Source organism: Echeneis naucrates, chromosome 8 (genome assembly GCF_900963305.1).
Source record: "Echeneis naucrates chromosome 8, fEcheNa1.1, whole genome shotgun sequence".
Lineage (NCBI taxonomy): Eukaryota > Metazoa > Chordata > Actinopteri > Carangiformes > Echeneidae > Echeneis > Echeneis naucrates.
Window position 1 is genome coordinate 14116635 of NC_042518.1, and position 14244 is coordinate 14130878.

The 14244-nt window shown below is 38.2% G+C and overlaps 1 protein-coding gene across 2 annotated transcripts in view; it reads left to right on the forward strand.

Annotated features, from left to right (window-relative positions):
* LOC115047647 (thyroid hormone receptor alpha) overlaps positions 1-14244 on the forward strand; it is a 93289-nt gene that overhangs the window by 5548 nt on the left and 73497 nt on the right. For both annotated transcript variants that reach the window (XM_029508724.1, XM_029508725.1), the window contains exon 2: positions 3742-3849. The gene's annotated coding sequence lies outside the window, so the exon portion shown is untranslated. The remainder of the gene's footprint in view (positions 1-3741; positions 3850-14244) is intronic.

Genomic DNA, 14244 nt, shown 5'->3' on the forward strand with positions numbered 1-14244 from the left:
AGTGTCATCTTCCACTGAGAAAATTAATCATCTGCGAGTCAGCCCAGGACAGATCTGCGCTACAACTGACAGAAAATAACATATAAAGGTCTCTAATCACGGTTGAAATCTCCAGAAGTCTCCTGATGCTGTTTCAGAGCAATACCACAGTGCTGTAGGTACCATTCAATCTTCCTAATGTGATAACATGTTGTTACTTGTGTGATTTAGAAGAGCACACCCAAAAAGGTTGTAAGAAAACATTGATACACCTGAGAAGCACAATATGTTTTTCGATTCTGGATCTGCACTGATTTGGAAACATTTGTGGCAAATATTCATTTATTTTGAAGATCCACCGAGAAAAAGGGCAGAAAATTCCTAAATCCAGGTGTGAAAAGGCTTTTGCGTCATGCTTGAGTTGGTGTTGCAATTGCTGCCAAAGGCACTTCAACTAAGCACCGAGTGAAGGCTCTGAGTACTTGTCGGTGTGCCATAGCATGGGGATTGGGATGTTGCTTGGCGATTGATGACAGAAAGGATGAATTTTCAGGATTTTTAAGTGTGAGCTGTAACATAAATTGAAATGTAAGGGGCTTGAAATCTTTCAAAGCACCCAATATAAGCAGATAAATGATGACATAAGCTTTCTTTCATAGCCGATACTCTTAGTTTACTTCTATATGTCAGTGTCCTCTTCTCTATTCTTGGTGTAGCTAGTTATATTTGTATTTAATAGCCCATCACACTTACTATAATAGTGGCTGCAACTATGGCAACAACCTGGCCAAAGATTTGCAGTGTTTACATCATGTCTTGACTGTTTATTACTCTGAGATCTCTTTGTTTATTTGTTATTCACAGTGTTATAACCATGAAAAATTAAAGTGTGCAAAAATAAGACCCAAGAATGTTGAACAGTAGTTTTAACTTATTCGAGCTGGACAGTTCATCAAAATATTATGGAAATCATATTATTGCCATGTGCAATGTCCAACTTGAAGGATTTTTTTAGATAAAGGTAAAATGTGTCTGAGTAGGTGATGAGTGAAGCATTGTGGTGCTGTAAAGATGCTACATGGTGCATGGCAGTTGCTATGCAACAACCATGTTAGCTACCATACATTTTCTTTCATCACTCAGTTTTTGTTTTTTTTTTTTTTGATCTGTGTGTTTTTTCCATGGTGCACTTTTTTCTTTTTAACTAAGTTTTGTAATGTTGCGAGATAATGTCTAGCTAGCCAGTTTGTTTTTCTTTCTATGCTACTGTGTTGCTTTCTTAATTATTCATACAGTTCTATGAAAAGCAATAGACATCATAGCGTTTTATACGCTCATTATACAACAGCTCTAAACCAATCGGATTGCTGGCTTTGAGCTACCCATTTTGTCATTTACTCCATTAAAATGTTATTGCACATATTACATATTTTTGTAATTACATTTCCAATTGAAGGGTTCAAAACCCCAAATATTAAATTTACAGTGATATAAAATGAATTTAACTATGACCACATTTGATAAGGTGGAAGCAGCCATTATGTAGAATCTGAGTGGAATATCCAGCTAAAACTAAGATGACTAACATTATTTAGTTTAAACCATACTTAAATAGATCAACAGACTAATCAGGCTTTCCATCATTTAATCACATAATTGTCCTTTCTGTCCATCCAGTTCCAGTTTTTATACCTGACTTCATTTTTTACACTAAATGGTGTTTGGATGCTTTACTGACAGTTTGAATCCAGAAAAGCGTGTTCTCTGGCAGATAAGGTAGTAAGAGTGAAGGAATTGGCAGCCTCCAACAGAGGTGAAGAAGTTCGACTGTGGACTGAAAACCACACAGCCTGATGGTGAAGGTCAGCTTTAGGTCAATGCTTTATTTGTTCAGCACTGATTTATTTTTTATTTTTCTTTTGTTCTCCTGGTGAAGTTCCTACCACAGGCCAGTGGCTTCATGCGGCTCGTCACATATACCACATCATTAACGCCCAATGCTTCCTAGTTAGTAGCTGGTAGACTGTGTTCTACACTTTCATTAAGCTGACGGGGTCAGGGCTGGCGGTGGAAAAAAATACTACCTGATATCAGAGCCATGTGATTTGACTTGAGGCACAAGTTGACCTACATACAAAGAGTGAGAACATTAAGATTGGGAGAGATTCATTTATTTTTCCCCTTCCTTTAATATTTAAACTAAATCAGCTTAACAACTTTATCACACACACACACACACACACAGACAATGCTGTCCTCTATATTCCGCAGCCAGACATAATTTAATTCAAAGGGATGCTGGAGGAGCTAGTGTGGCCTTGTGAGTTGAAATGATAATGAGGCAGGATCAATAAGGAGCGTTCCAGGCTCAGTGCAGTCCAGACTTCAATGGGTTTGACCTCTAGACTTGACGGTGTGAATGAACTCCTGCTCTTGAACACAAAGGGAACTCTTTCAGCTTTGCTGTTTCTTTTTTTAATTTAAAGCTTATTAGGAATCTTTTTTCTTTTTTCCTTAAAGTTTATCCAACATAAACAACTCTTGTTAAAGATAATGTTTGCTTAACTGGGATATTCTGACAGCCCTGTCATATTTATGCTAACAAGATACATGCTAACTTTGTCAACACTATTATGTATACAATGAATGAAGCAGCGAAATGAAGGTTTGACTTGGCAGCTGAGCAGACTGACCAAAACTGAATTATATAACAACATAAAATGAATAAAATCAAATTTATGTATATAGCGCCAAATCATAACAAAATTCCATTAGGCACTTTGCACATAGAGCAGGTCTAGACCACTCTTTATGGAGTTGTTAAAGAAACCCAACTTATCAGTCCAAGAGAAAACATACATAGTCAAAATATTTAAGGAAAATGTTGCATGTGCTGAGAAAAAGTGTGATATTCGCGATTGTATAATATTGGCCTAAGACAATGGGACAGCTTTGCAGGTGACGTTTTTTTATGCTTGTTTGGGGTTTTTTTGTGTTTTGTTAGCATGCAACATCACATACACAGTTTAAGGCAGGAGTTTTTTTACTGTAACCAGTCATTTCAATTCAGTTATTAACTCTTCCCCCGCATTTTAGACATGTTTGTGAGTGGCATTCCACAATTTGTTGGCAATTTCTCAAATTTTTCCCACTGGCCATTGCTTTTTAAAATCTTAGCCACTTTCCATACAAGTGAGTCTCAAGTATTGCCCCAACAAGCCATAAGCAGAACAAAGATGTAGTCACGCAAATGGAGGCAGCGGAGGTGCTTCATGTGAAGAACTTGAAGTATTGCACTTTTATCTTTTTAACGCATCATATATCTAGATTTTAGCAGTGTCTTGGAAATTATTTCACATTTCTGACATTAGTAACAGAAAATCTTTCACATTTAACTTTAGTTGTATTAAAACAATGAGTAATTGCATGCTGTTGAAATTTGCTGACAGTAAGTAGAATACAAATACAACTCAATAATGTAATGATTATAGTAATTAATAATTTTAGCCAATTTTCATTGAAAGTAGTTGTTTACAGCTGATCCGCAAAAGTCCTAATTTGAAACATTTATTTACAGATTTACCAAGTTCAAGATATGGTTGATACAAAATGTCTTTATTTTTGTCAAACCCACAGAAATGATACAGCATATCATTAAAGACACAGCATTATCCATTTGTGAATGACAGTTGTTAATAGACGTGATGAAATTGTTTAAACTATACTACAACACTGAGGTTATTTTTTTTTATGTCATTCCAGAGTTTCTGAACTTGTATGGAAGTGTAGGTCTGTGCGCTTCGGTGAAGACGGTCTGCTGTCAAATGACTGTGTCAGTGAAGAAGAAGCCCGTTCTGTTCCTAGCACCAGGTTGGTTCTCCCTTTTTCATCTATGCACTCCAGCGGTTGTAATGTTGAGCAGTTGCCAGAGCCTGTTGTTTCAGCCTTTTCTGTTCAATTCACTAGAAGCTGCTGATATTCCACTGTAAATGTATGGGTGTAAAATGGGATTAAAATCATGCTCCTTCATGTAAGTGAAAATTGTACCTTCAGTTCAAAGGCTGCAATGTGCAACATGAATACCAAAGAGAAAAAAGTGAATGTTAAATTAACACAGTGAAAATGGCATGCATCCACACATACACACACACTCACTCACCATACTCACACACATGCCTCCATACATACTAATTAAAGCTATCTCCAGTATCAAATGATGCATCTGATTTTATATTCCTGCTGCACAGCTGTGACACAGTCTGCTGTAAAAAAAATTGTATTAGTTAGAGATTGTGAAAAAGCATTTTATTAGCGAGAGAGATAATCATGCCATGCCTGCAGGGCAAAGCACGTAGTAACATGGCAGGAAAAGAACAAGAAGGGTATTCTTTGGAGTCTGCCTGAGAAGACACCTTGAGGCTCTTAGATTTTTTTTTAGATAGATCTATGTAATAAGATGCTTAAGTGTTTATTAGTCTTTAAAGTGTTTTGACAAAACGTCCATTTCCAAAAGTCCCACAGAACACATTGCATCATACAAACCTTTCTTATGCTAACATGTTTTGCACAATAATGACACTTCTATGTTGAATATGCGCATCTAATTAGTGTCAAATGCACAGACGTGCTATATACAGTGCTTTGCATTCAGTCACTATGAAAATAAAAATTTAAATACCAGCATTTTGAATTACTGAACTGTTTTGATGTTGCCAAGTCTCCCTAAATGCTCTCTTTTTATAGTGGGGGAAAAAGTGATTTTAATTAACAATGTTTCTTTAAGTTTCTAAAATTTAAGTGGCACTGAGACTTGTCCTGGAAAAGCTACCTCATAATGAATGTTGAGATTACAGAATAGAGTTGATATCACTTTTAATTTTCGATGTAATGAAAATGAATTGAACTTATCCAATTTAGTGTAGAACTAATTGTTTAAAACCAGAAATACATAAAATCCAATCTTCTGTGATGTAGTAGGTAACAAAAATAAAACCAAACAATATTTATCATTTATCAGAATTTATGATAAATCTTCTCATATAACCGTGGTTGTCAGTGTTAGCCATGTGAAATAATAAATCCTTTATTGACCTCTAAACAGGATTTAAGCCTCAGCCTCAATAGCAACAATGACCCCCTTTGAAACACCAAATATCAAGTCACCACAACCTCTGCCGCATTATGAGCACGTAAGTAGACTGCCTATATTTTAAGCACTTAAATTCACGAGGTTGTAGTCGTTAAAGACTGAGCAGCTGTACTAACTGCAGTTTGTCTTTATTACCCTGGTCACCACAAATAACACTGCCACAATAATGAAAAGGTAATTTTACTGTATGTCTCCCGGGAAACAAATGGGTCTCTACTAGTGCCTCTCGATATACTATAATTTTGTGGCACTCACCAGGTATAGTCATTCCCATTATTGTTTGTTGTCCCTGTTACATTGATCAATGACCATCATTTTGAGACCTAATCATTCTTTGATTGGCCTACATTTATTTTAAATGTGCAGCAAAGCAGTTTCATTGCTTCGCACAGTTTTTAAATTAGCTCTGCAGTGGAAGTATGCGTTGACTATAAAGCGGCGCCACGGCTGCTGCTCGAGAAACCTACAGACAATGGATAACGGTTGTACTGACTTATTACTCCTGCTGAGTGAACGGGGAGGCAGCAGAAAGATTGGTTCAGCAGCAGGAGTCACAGAATAGTGCTCTGGATGCTCTGATATGATGCAACATGCCAGGAAGTGTTGTGACGTGAGGGAAGATTTAATTAGACTCTGTAGCACTTAATGTTTCAGGCAGCCCAAATTATTTTCACTCTTGCAAGTCCCCTTGATGCTAATTTGCAGAACATTTCTGTGAAGGAGTTACTCAGATGTCTTCTCTCATGGCTGCATACACAGTGTCTTAATTTCCTCACACGCAACCCATGCAATCGCTGTGAGCAAAGAATGATGAACAGAGCTGTACCACATGACATCTAGCAAGTTGAGCTTTTGAACGATTTTTCAGTTTATCTTGAAATATCAGCTGTTCCTTAACTGCAACCTTTGGCATTAAACAGTCCAAGCTAAAGGAGAATAAAAGGACTGAAACATCATTTAAATTTAATAAACAATTGGCCCTTTTTCTGTTATACGCTGAAGGTTAAAGCAAACAGGTTTAGCAGGTTGATGACTAGCAAACCGTCTGTTCTTAACTTCAAGTTCAAGAATCTTTAATATCCCTGAGGGGCAATTCTCTGTGCAGCCGGCAGTACATTAAAAACATAGACAGACATGCCACATGACATAAAAATACATGGAACACATTTAATCAAATTCATAAAAACAATAATAGATCAAAAGGTGCTGTTTAAAAAAGCAACAGCTGTAGGAATGAAGTGTTAGCTTAGTGTTTGCAATTTGTAACACAGCTTAACAACACTCTGCAGTCTACTTTTACATTTGACATAGAGGGCTCCATACCAGCACACAAGAGAAAAGTAATGATGCTTTCAACAAAAGACCAATAAAACATTCTCATAAAAGTCTGGTCAATGTTAAAATGTCTTTGTTTCTGCTGAGGGGAGTTCCTGACCATCATTTCCTTCGTTTTGGAAACATTGATGTTTAAAAAGGCACTTGCACTAATCAATAAAATCTGTCACTACAGGACCATAATCAAAATTAGTGTCAGTGAAAAGTGACACTATTACAGAAGCATCTGCGAATTTGATGATATGGCAGTGTGGATAGTGGCTCTGGCACTTGTTAGTGTATAAATAAATAAAAGCCAGTAGAGGAAAGGAGAGTGTGGGATAAAACATCGTTCACTCTCACACGTTGTGACCTATTGGTTAAAAAAGTTCATCAGCCAGCATAGTAGGCCCTGGTCAATATCATAGGTATTCATATAATCTCCAAGAATATGAAGCTGGATGCAATTAAAGGCGTACAAGAAATCAATAAAAAGAAGCTGCACAAAACACCCTGGAACCTCTAAGTTCATGTGGGTCATGTTTAGAAATGTGCATATTGGATTATCCACACCTCTTTTTGGTCGGTAGGCAAACTGCAAAGGATCTAGTTTATCCTGAATGGTTGACAGAAGTTCATCTAACAAAGCATTACCATGACGGCAAGAAGTTGGACTGTATTTTTTTTTTTCCAGACTAGTCAGAAAAAGATCAGTAACAAAGGAGACAGTTGTTCATCAGAGTTTCATCCTTAAGAAGATAATGACCCAAAACAATAGAGGAGTCAGACAAACACATCACAAACAACTTAAACCCCATGGAGCTGGTTTGGGATCAACTGGACACATTTGTAGGGACAGCTGCTTCAGCGTTGAAATTAATTTTGTGAACTATATTTCTTTTTCATCATAGAAAGAACAGAAGTGTCTTTAGTTGAGACTAGCCCAAACCAAAGGAAAAACAGGCCTTAGTTTGTCGATTAATTGGGTTTGATTCCTTTGGGAAAGTAGGAGTTTATGTTTCTTAAATCCATGATTGTTTGACCTTGTTGTTTTTGTAACCATGACAACAACGATCATCTGATGTTAAGGAAGACTTTCTTTTAACCCAAATCACCACCCTCTCCTAAATCTGCCCAAGCCAGGGTTGCTATTATAGTAACCACGGCAACAGAAGTTGACTGCTGAGCCTAAGTACAACCCTCTTTTTTTCAGTAATAGCAAAGCAGCTCAGGTGTGAAAGTGTTAGTGCTTTGTGCAGTTGGCCGTGCATTGTAGTGAAGCTCACTGACCACTCTGACTGAGTGAACAATTGCTAGGATTACAATGCAGTCATGTCAGTTGACCCGTGAAGCAAAATGGTCTTTTACTCACCACTAAAGAAGAATGTCATGCCAAAATTTGGATCATGGAAATAAGAAGACATATTATGCACAGTAAATGAAAGATTGGAAACTGGGTTTAGGGTTAATTCAAAGATTCATTTAAATTCAAAGATCTAGCCTTTTCCCTTAGCTGAGAGATCAGTAACAGTCCAGGATTCAAGTTGTATTTTAACAGTATGTTTGTCCTGGCTGATTATAAAGGTGAAAGGTTTGGTATGATATTCATTGGCATTGAAGCTAAATACTGAAGGTTAAGAGTGCATCAATGTTTAACTGGCTAATTTGCATCTTTAACAAAACAGTGAAAGCATCAGATAATATTTCAGTTGAACAAGCTTTGATTTCACAGTAGAGACCAAGCAAATAATGGGGATGTAATGTGATGGTACCTCTGTTTCCAAATAGTTTTTGAAGCATCCCATGACTCCATTTCTGGGCTTGTATTGTGTTACAGTGGTTAGAACTACAGACTCACAGCACCTCTCTGGGATTGAACCCTGTGTGCAGCATGCTTGTTCCTGCTATTTAGTGGATTCCTTCCATCTTCTCTCCTCAGTCCGTAACACTGTATAATAGACTAAGATATTTTCTTCATCATTCCAGGAACCCTCCCGCTTGTAATTTGACTGTAACAAACTTGATTTCTTCTCTTCCTTTAACCAGGGGGGAAAAAAATCAATTAGGTGGAGCTGAAGAGGAGTTAGGGTTGTGGTCTGACCTGTTCTATACTCTGTCCTTATTCTCAGGCAGGTTGCTTTGTGTGCTACAGTCTGTCAGTCATACAGTGGCCACGCCATACCCTGCTTTATGGTCTACTTAACCTTTTCTGAGATCATAAATCAAGCAATTAGCTGGGCCGTTTTCACATAGACGTCAAAATCTGACTGCTTTTAACAACCAGTGGAGTCGCCCCCTGATGGTCATTGAAGATTGAAGAATGAAGATTTAGGGTTCTTCAGCACTTCACTTTTCAGACTAATAGTGTATCCAGTCCAGTGTTTTTGGGCAGTCTATTGTCTTTTCAGATTACATAGATTTTTCTGTAAAGTTTTGTGTTTGTTGGTCATCTGAGCTTTTTTCCTCGTGCTGGAATTTGTTGCTCAGCTTTACCCAGCAGGCTCTTGGTAACAGGCACCATGTTTTCAAATAACGCTGCTGTCTTGGCACAACAGTATGCAGTTTTATAGTGTCAAAGCAGCCAGTGTTAATTTGAAGATCCTTTTTGAGGTTGTATTTTGTCAACACATTTAACATCTGCCTTTTTTCATTCAGAATTATATGACATAAGAATGAATAAATGAATAAGAGACTTTCTTATGTTATTTATTTCACTGCAATCTGGGAGTAGTTTGCAATTTCTCACTGTGGTGAGAAACGTGAGTGGTGGTGCATGAATAAAACAATATGATTACAGTAAAGGAAGCAGAAATTTCTGCTAAAGCACAAAAACCTTTTCTTTCTTTCCTTTCTTTATTTCTTTCTTTCTTTCTGGTGGTACTATCTTGCCATATATTAAATCATGGTTATGTAAATAGTTTGTACTAATGGAGAACTACAAATGAGAAATTTTTATTATTAATTATATCACCAATTATTTCCCAAATAGAATGATTAATACATTTCTTTGATGGTAAATCCCTGACATAGTGAAAAATGCCCTCCAAATATTCCTATGGACTAAGTGATGTCAACAGTCAGTTTCTAATCAGATAAAGGAAAATATTTCTCCTGAACTTAATTCTGTAAAAAGAAAATTATGTAATGACTACTTAATTTTTGTAAGGTTTTCATAGAATTGTGGTTTAATCTGAAATGTTCTGTGAATTTCATTGTTTGCCTGTAGCAAAGCAATATTTACCCATTCTGTGACCAAACAATTTGCTTTTCCAATGTAATATGAAGACTGCTCTCAGAGTTTCTCTCTGATAAGAAAAGGGCATTGTACCCATAAGTTCATGGTGCATTCAGGCCACAATCCAAAATGCCTTTGTGGGTCAGTCGGTGTTCAACCCTTTCAGAGTCATTTCACATGAACTGTAAAATACAAACAATCCCCAAAGCCTAAATTATAGATAAAATTTGCTCTTCAGGATTGTGCAACTCCACAACAGACCCAGAGGCAAATAAAGTATTAACCTACATGAAAATTCTTTCATTTGTGTGTCATCACATTTTAAAAGTGCAGTTGTACATTTCAATGTGATTATATTTGTCAGCGTCAGGCCTTAAAACCACATAAAAATAAATGAAAACTTGATGAAACAACATAAAACAACAATAGGTAAAACAGTGCAATAATGCAACAATAAGCAGTTATGAAAAGTGTTCAGCCGTGAAAACCTGCTGGGGGTAAAAACTGGCTGCAGCTCTAATGCTCTAAGGGAAGGGGTTTGAACCAATCTCGCACTGTGTAGTTGGTGTCTTCTACAATACTGACAGCCTCCCGTCCTCAGCCCTCAATCACCACCATGGTTCGGTGGTTTTTTGTTGTTTTTTTTCCATTACCCTCCATTACCTATGGTACTGTATACATCCATTAGAGATCCTTTCAGTGATAACCTTGAGGAAGCTGACGAGGCTTTTTACGGGCATCCCATATTTTAGAGGGAGTAGTCTCTTCACAGGTTTGGACTTCATCTTTTCCTTTATTTCGTTGTCTTGACATCATGTGCATTGGTCCCTCTCCTCTTACAGACATCCTCACTGTTGTCTGTTATCAGGCCTGGTGTCTTCTGTGAGCTGCACCATGCTGCTATTATTGTATTTGGAAGAACAATTGTATGCGAGGTGGCAGCAGATTAGGGAGCTCCGGCATCCTGTCTTAAGGACTTTGAAGAAGAGCAGCTGGTATTGACTTTCATTACGTGAGCTCTGCTGAGAAGACATTTTTCAGTAAGGCAGAGCAAAAAACTTTTAAAGGTTATGGAATAAGTTCTCTAGCTGTTAAAAATAAGTATCTTCTCCTTTATGGCCGTGTTTATTACCTGGATATCATACAGTTTGTCCTTCTCCACAGAAATCGTTTTTCACTGTCACATTTATCACACAGCATCTAGCTGTCCGACCAGTCTGCCAGGTTTTTCAGCTAATCTTCCAGTTGTCCAGCAGGACATTCTGAGAAAAGCCACACACAGCTACCAACAACCGCCTCTAATGGCCCACTAATGGAGGCACTTCCTATTTGACCCACATCTGACTCTTCCCCTCTGGCTTTGCTTGATGCTACTTTCTTAACACACATCCTCCCGACTGTTATCTACCTCATTGCTTTTGCTTCAAGGTGACAGATCTGTCTGAAAACCCTCTAAAGTGCATGGCCAGACAGTGGGGAGCCATGTGCATGTGTCTGAGATAAGCATGTCTACGATTTCTTTTTCTTCCAATAGTAATACAGTTATCAATGCAAATACTTTGCTTTTATTATAAAATCCTGCTTATCCTTCTTCATGTAGGGGAGAGCAGTTAACACATTTTAATGACTCAAAGATCTACTTAACCCTGGTTTTGATTCCTAACTGAAGCGTGTTTGTGTCAAGCAAAGTGGAGTAAGGAATAGTGTAATTCATTCACTGGGGCACTTTATTAAGAAAGGCTTGCCTTTTGTTAATTTCTTTATTGTGATGGGATTAGTGGGGGTGGCATGTACCCCATCTGAGGACTGAGCGTATAGTGTAGATGGGCAAGCTGCTGCGATGTGTTGGAAACTCAATTGTGCTGTGTTGTGCTTTGGTTACGGTGGTGAAATGGAAGAAGCAAAGCGAGATCAGTTTGTACTTCTATTCATGTTTTCAGAGAATTGTCTGTTGTGAAATTAGTCCGACATTGAAGGGAGAAGCTAGAACAGATATCAGTCCTTAAAAGCAAAACAGAATCTGCAGGCTTAATAATTGGGAATCAGTCCCACCCCCCCCCCATTGCATATGTGGCCAACTTGACAATATCAACACACTATATACAGTCAACCCATGCTTGAGTCCCACACTCTGTAATCCCAAGGGTTTTCTACGAACCCCTTCTCAAATTGGTTTTGGGTTTAGCTTAAGTTTAACTTGATAATTTGCTTTTCCTGACTCAGAAGTGTTAGAACCCTTTTCCCACAGCCAGACTATTCTGTTGAGACTGAGGACAATACCAGGGAGCAGTGTCAACACAGCACAAACTCAGATGCAGGGGAGGGAGCGTGAGCGGCGAGCCACTCTGCAAACGATGCATCAGTCACGTCTCATCTCAGGGTTGTTTGGAGATAGAATGTCTGTGAGATGCTTCAATCAGTATTTTTAAAATGCTATTTACAGATCTTGAGCTCATGCTCAGGGGAAATTCCAGGCAACATGTTGATGATGTAACAGTTGATGATGTATTGCATGGATTAGAGGGCTGTGATCAGAAGGATAATAAGCTTGTTCACCTCACCTGAGTATTGTGTTCAAAGATTGAGTTGATAAATACTCATCTCCACTGCAAAACCTCCTGGCCTGGGTCTTAATGCAGGTTGTTGTCTTTTTTTTTTTTCTTTTTTTTTTTGTTTGCAGAGAAAATCCTGCTGTTTATGGGTCTTAACAGGTTTATTTGACAAGTGGAAGGGGGGCTTCACTTCACCAAAGGCGAGCATTGAACTCCAGCCTTTCTGAAGATTTGAGGCTGCTCATTATGCAGTGACCATCATCGTCATCTTCATCATAAAAGTGAAGTAAAGACATAGTTTTTTGTGTGCATAGTTTTGCACAGTTTACACAGTTTTGCCAGAGTGTGTGAGGCGCTAAAAATTGTGTCATCTTTTCAGCCCATTGAGTCAAGAATCAATTAAAATAAATCCTGAATTCTAACTTGGAGACACTGAGTGGATTGTAATTGAACTGCTGCTGCAGCTTTGAGGTAAAGTGCATTTCACACTTCATTGTAGCTGTAATGCAGCTATAAGATCCTTATTACAGGCAATAATCAACTAAGCAGTTAAAGTTGGTTACACCTCAGCAGCAGGCACGGCCAGAGCACATTGGCTCATTGGCTTGTGCTGCGTCAGGAACTCACTCCGTACTTGGACCACAGAGGGAGTTTGACACTTTGTTGTGCTGTGTTTATGAATAGTGTATATACTAAGTTGTATTAAGATAAGCTGATTAACAGTTTTGTTTTTTTTTGTTGTTGTTGTTGTTGTTGTTGTTTCACTCCATTGCCACTGCCATTGGCATCAGTGTTTCTTCCTCTACACAGGAAGAGAGACCAGAAAAACTCATCCAGAGGGCAGTGGTCTGTTTTAGAAGGGAAGAATGGACATCTTCACAGTTCCTCACTCACAGAAATTATTCATCATTGGCATTGATCAGATAATCACTGCACAGGTCAGTGCTCACTGCATATGATTTTGTGTGTTGACTTTGCTGAACTGTTTGTGTTTCTGTCCCAAGTGACAGCAACTTTTAGTTTCAGTGGCATTGCTGCTGTCAGAGCACTTGCTGATATTGTTACACAGGGGTGGACAAAAATCTGATCAATATCTGTCTTCAGTGCATCCCAAATCAGTTCTAGAGATGAATTGAGCTATTTGGTTTCAGTCCACATGGGATGTGTTTATACTGAGCCTTTGAGCAACTGTCCACCCCATCATGCATGAAGTGACTGAGCATAAATGAGGTCTCTGTTGTGGAGAACCAGAAACAATAATAATGTTTGATTCACATTTATGGCAGAAACTGGTGACGGATGGAAAACCTAACATTGGGTTCATTGTTTATTTTCACTGATACCAATACCATAGAATCACATAAAAAATTGTGTTATTGATTACGTGTGTATAATATACACAAAACAGGCAATATACAAATGGTCAATTGAGATATTCGAAGCATGATGTGTGACCATAAACCATGACTGTGGTGTGCAGGGAAGCTGCTCTGTATGCTTTTTCTGCACAAGTCATGTCATAGAGTAGTATATTCTTATCTAAACATATCCACATAAAAAAAAAATCCAAAGCAGTTTGAAAACAGCCAATTCAAATGCTTCATTATTTGTTCACAAGAGCAGACAGTCTTCTCTAAAAAGCCATCCAGTTTTTTCAGTTTTAATAGTAGCCACTATTGAAACAGACCCCGAAGTAGGAAGTGAATGACCTCATAAATTCCTCTTTGGAAGCACTTTGGTCTCATGAGCCTCAGACTCTGACCAGAACATGAAAACAGAAGAAGAGGCTGAAACATGTGACCACACCACTTCACGCATCTGCCTGAGGCACAGCCAACAAAACAAATCAAGGATGCCTGTCCTCATGATATTGTTCAAGGGGAACTAGTGCAGGATTCTGTGTGAAATCCCTTAACACAAAGACAGTATTGCATTTTGCTCTTTTTCTTTGCCAGTGGGATTTTGGTGGAGCCAGTTGTAGTAGAGTGCCAGTATCTTGCCATGGAAATCCAGGA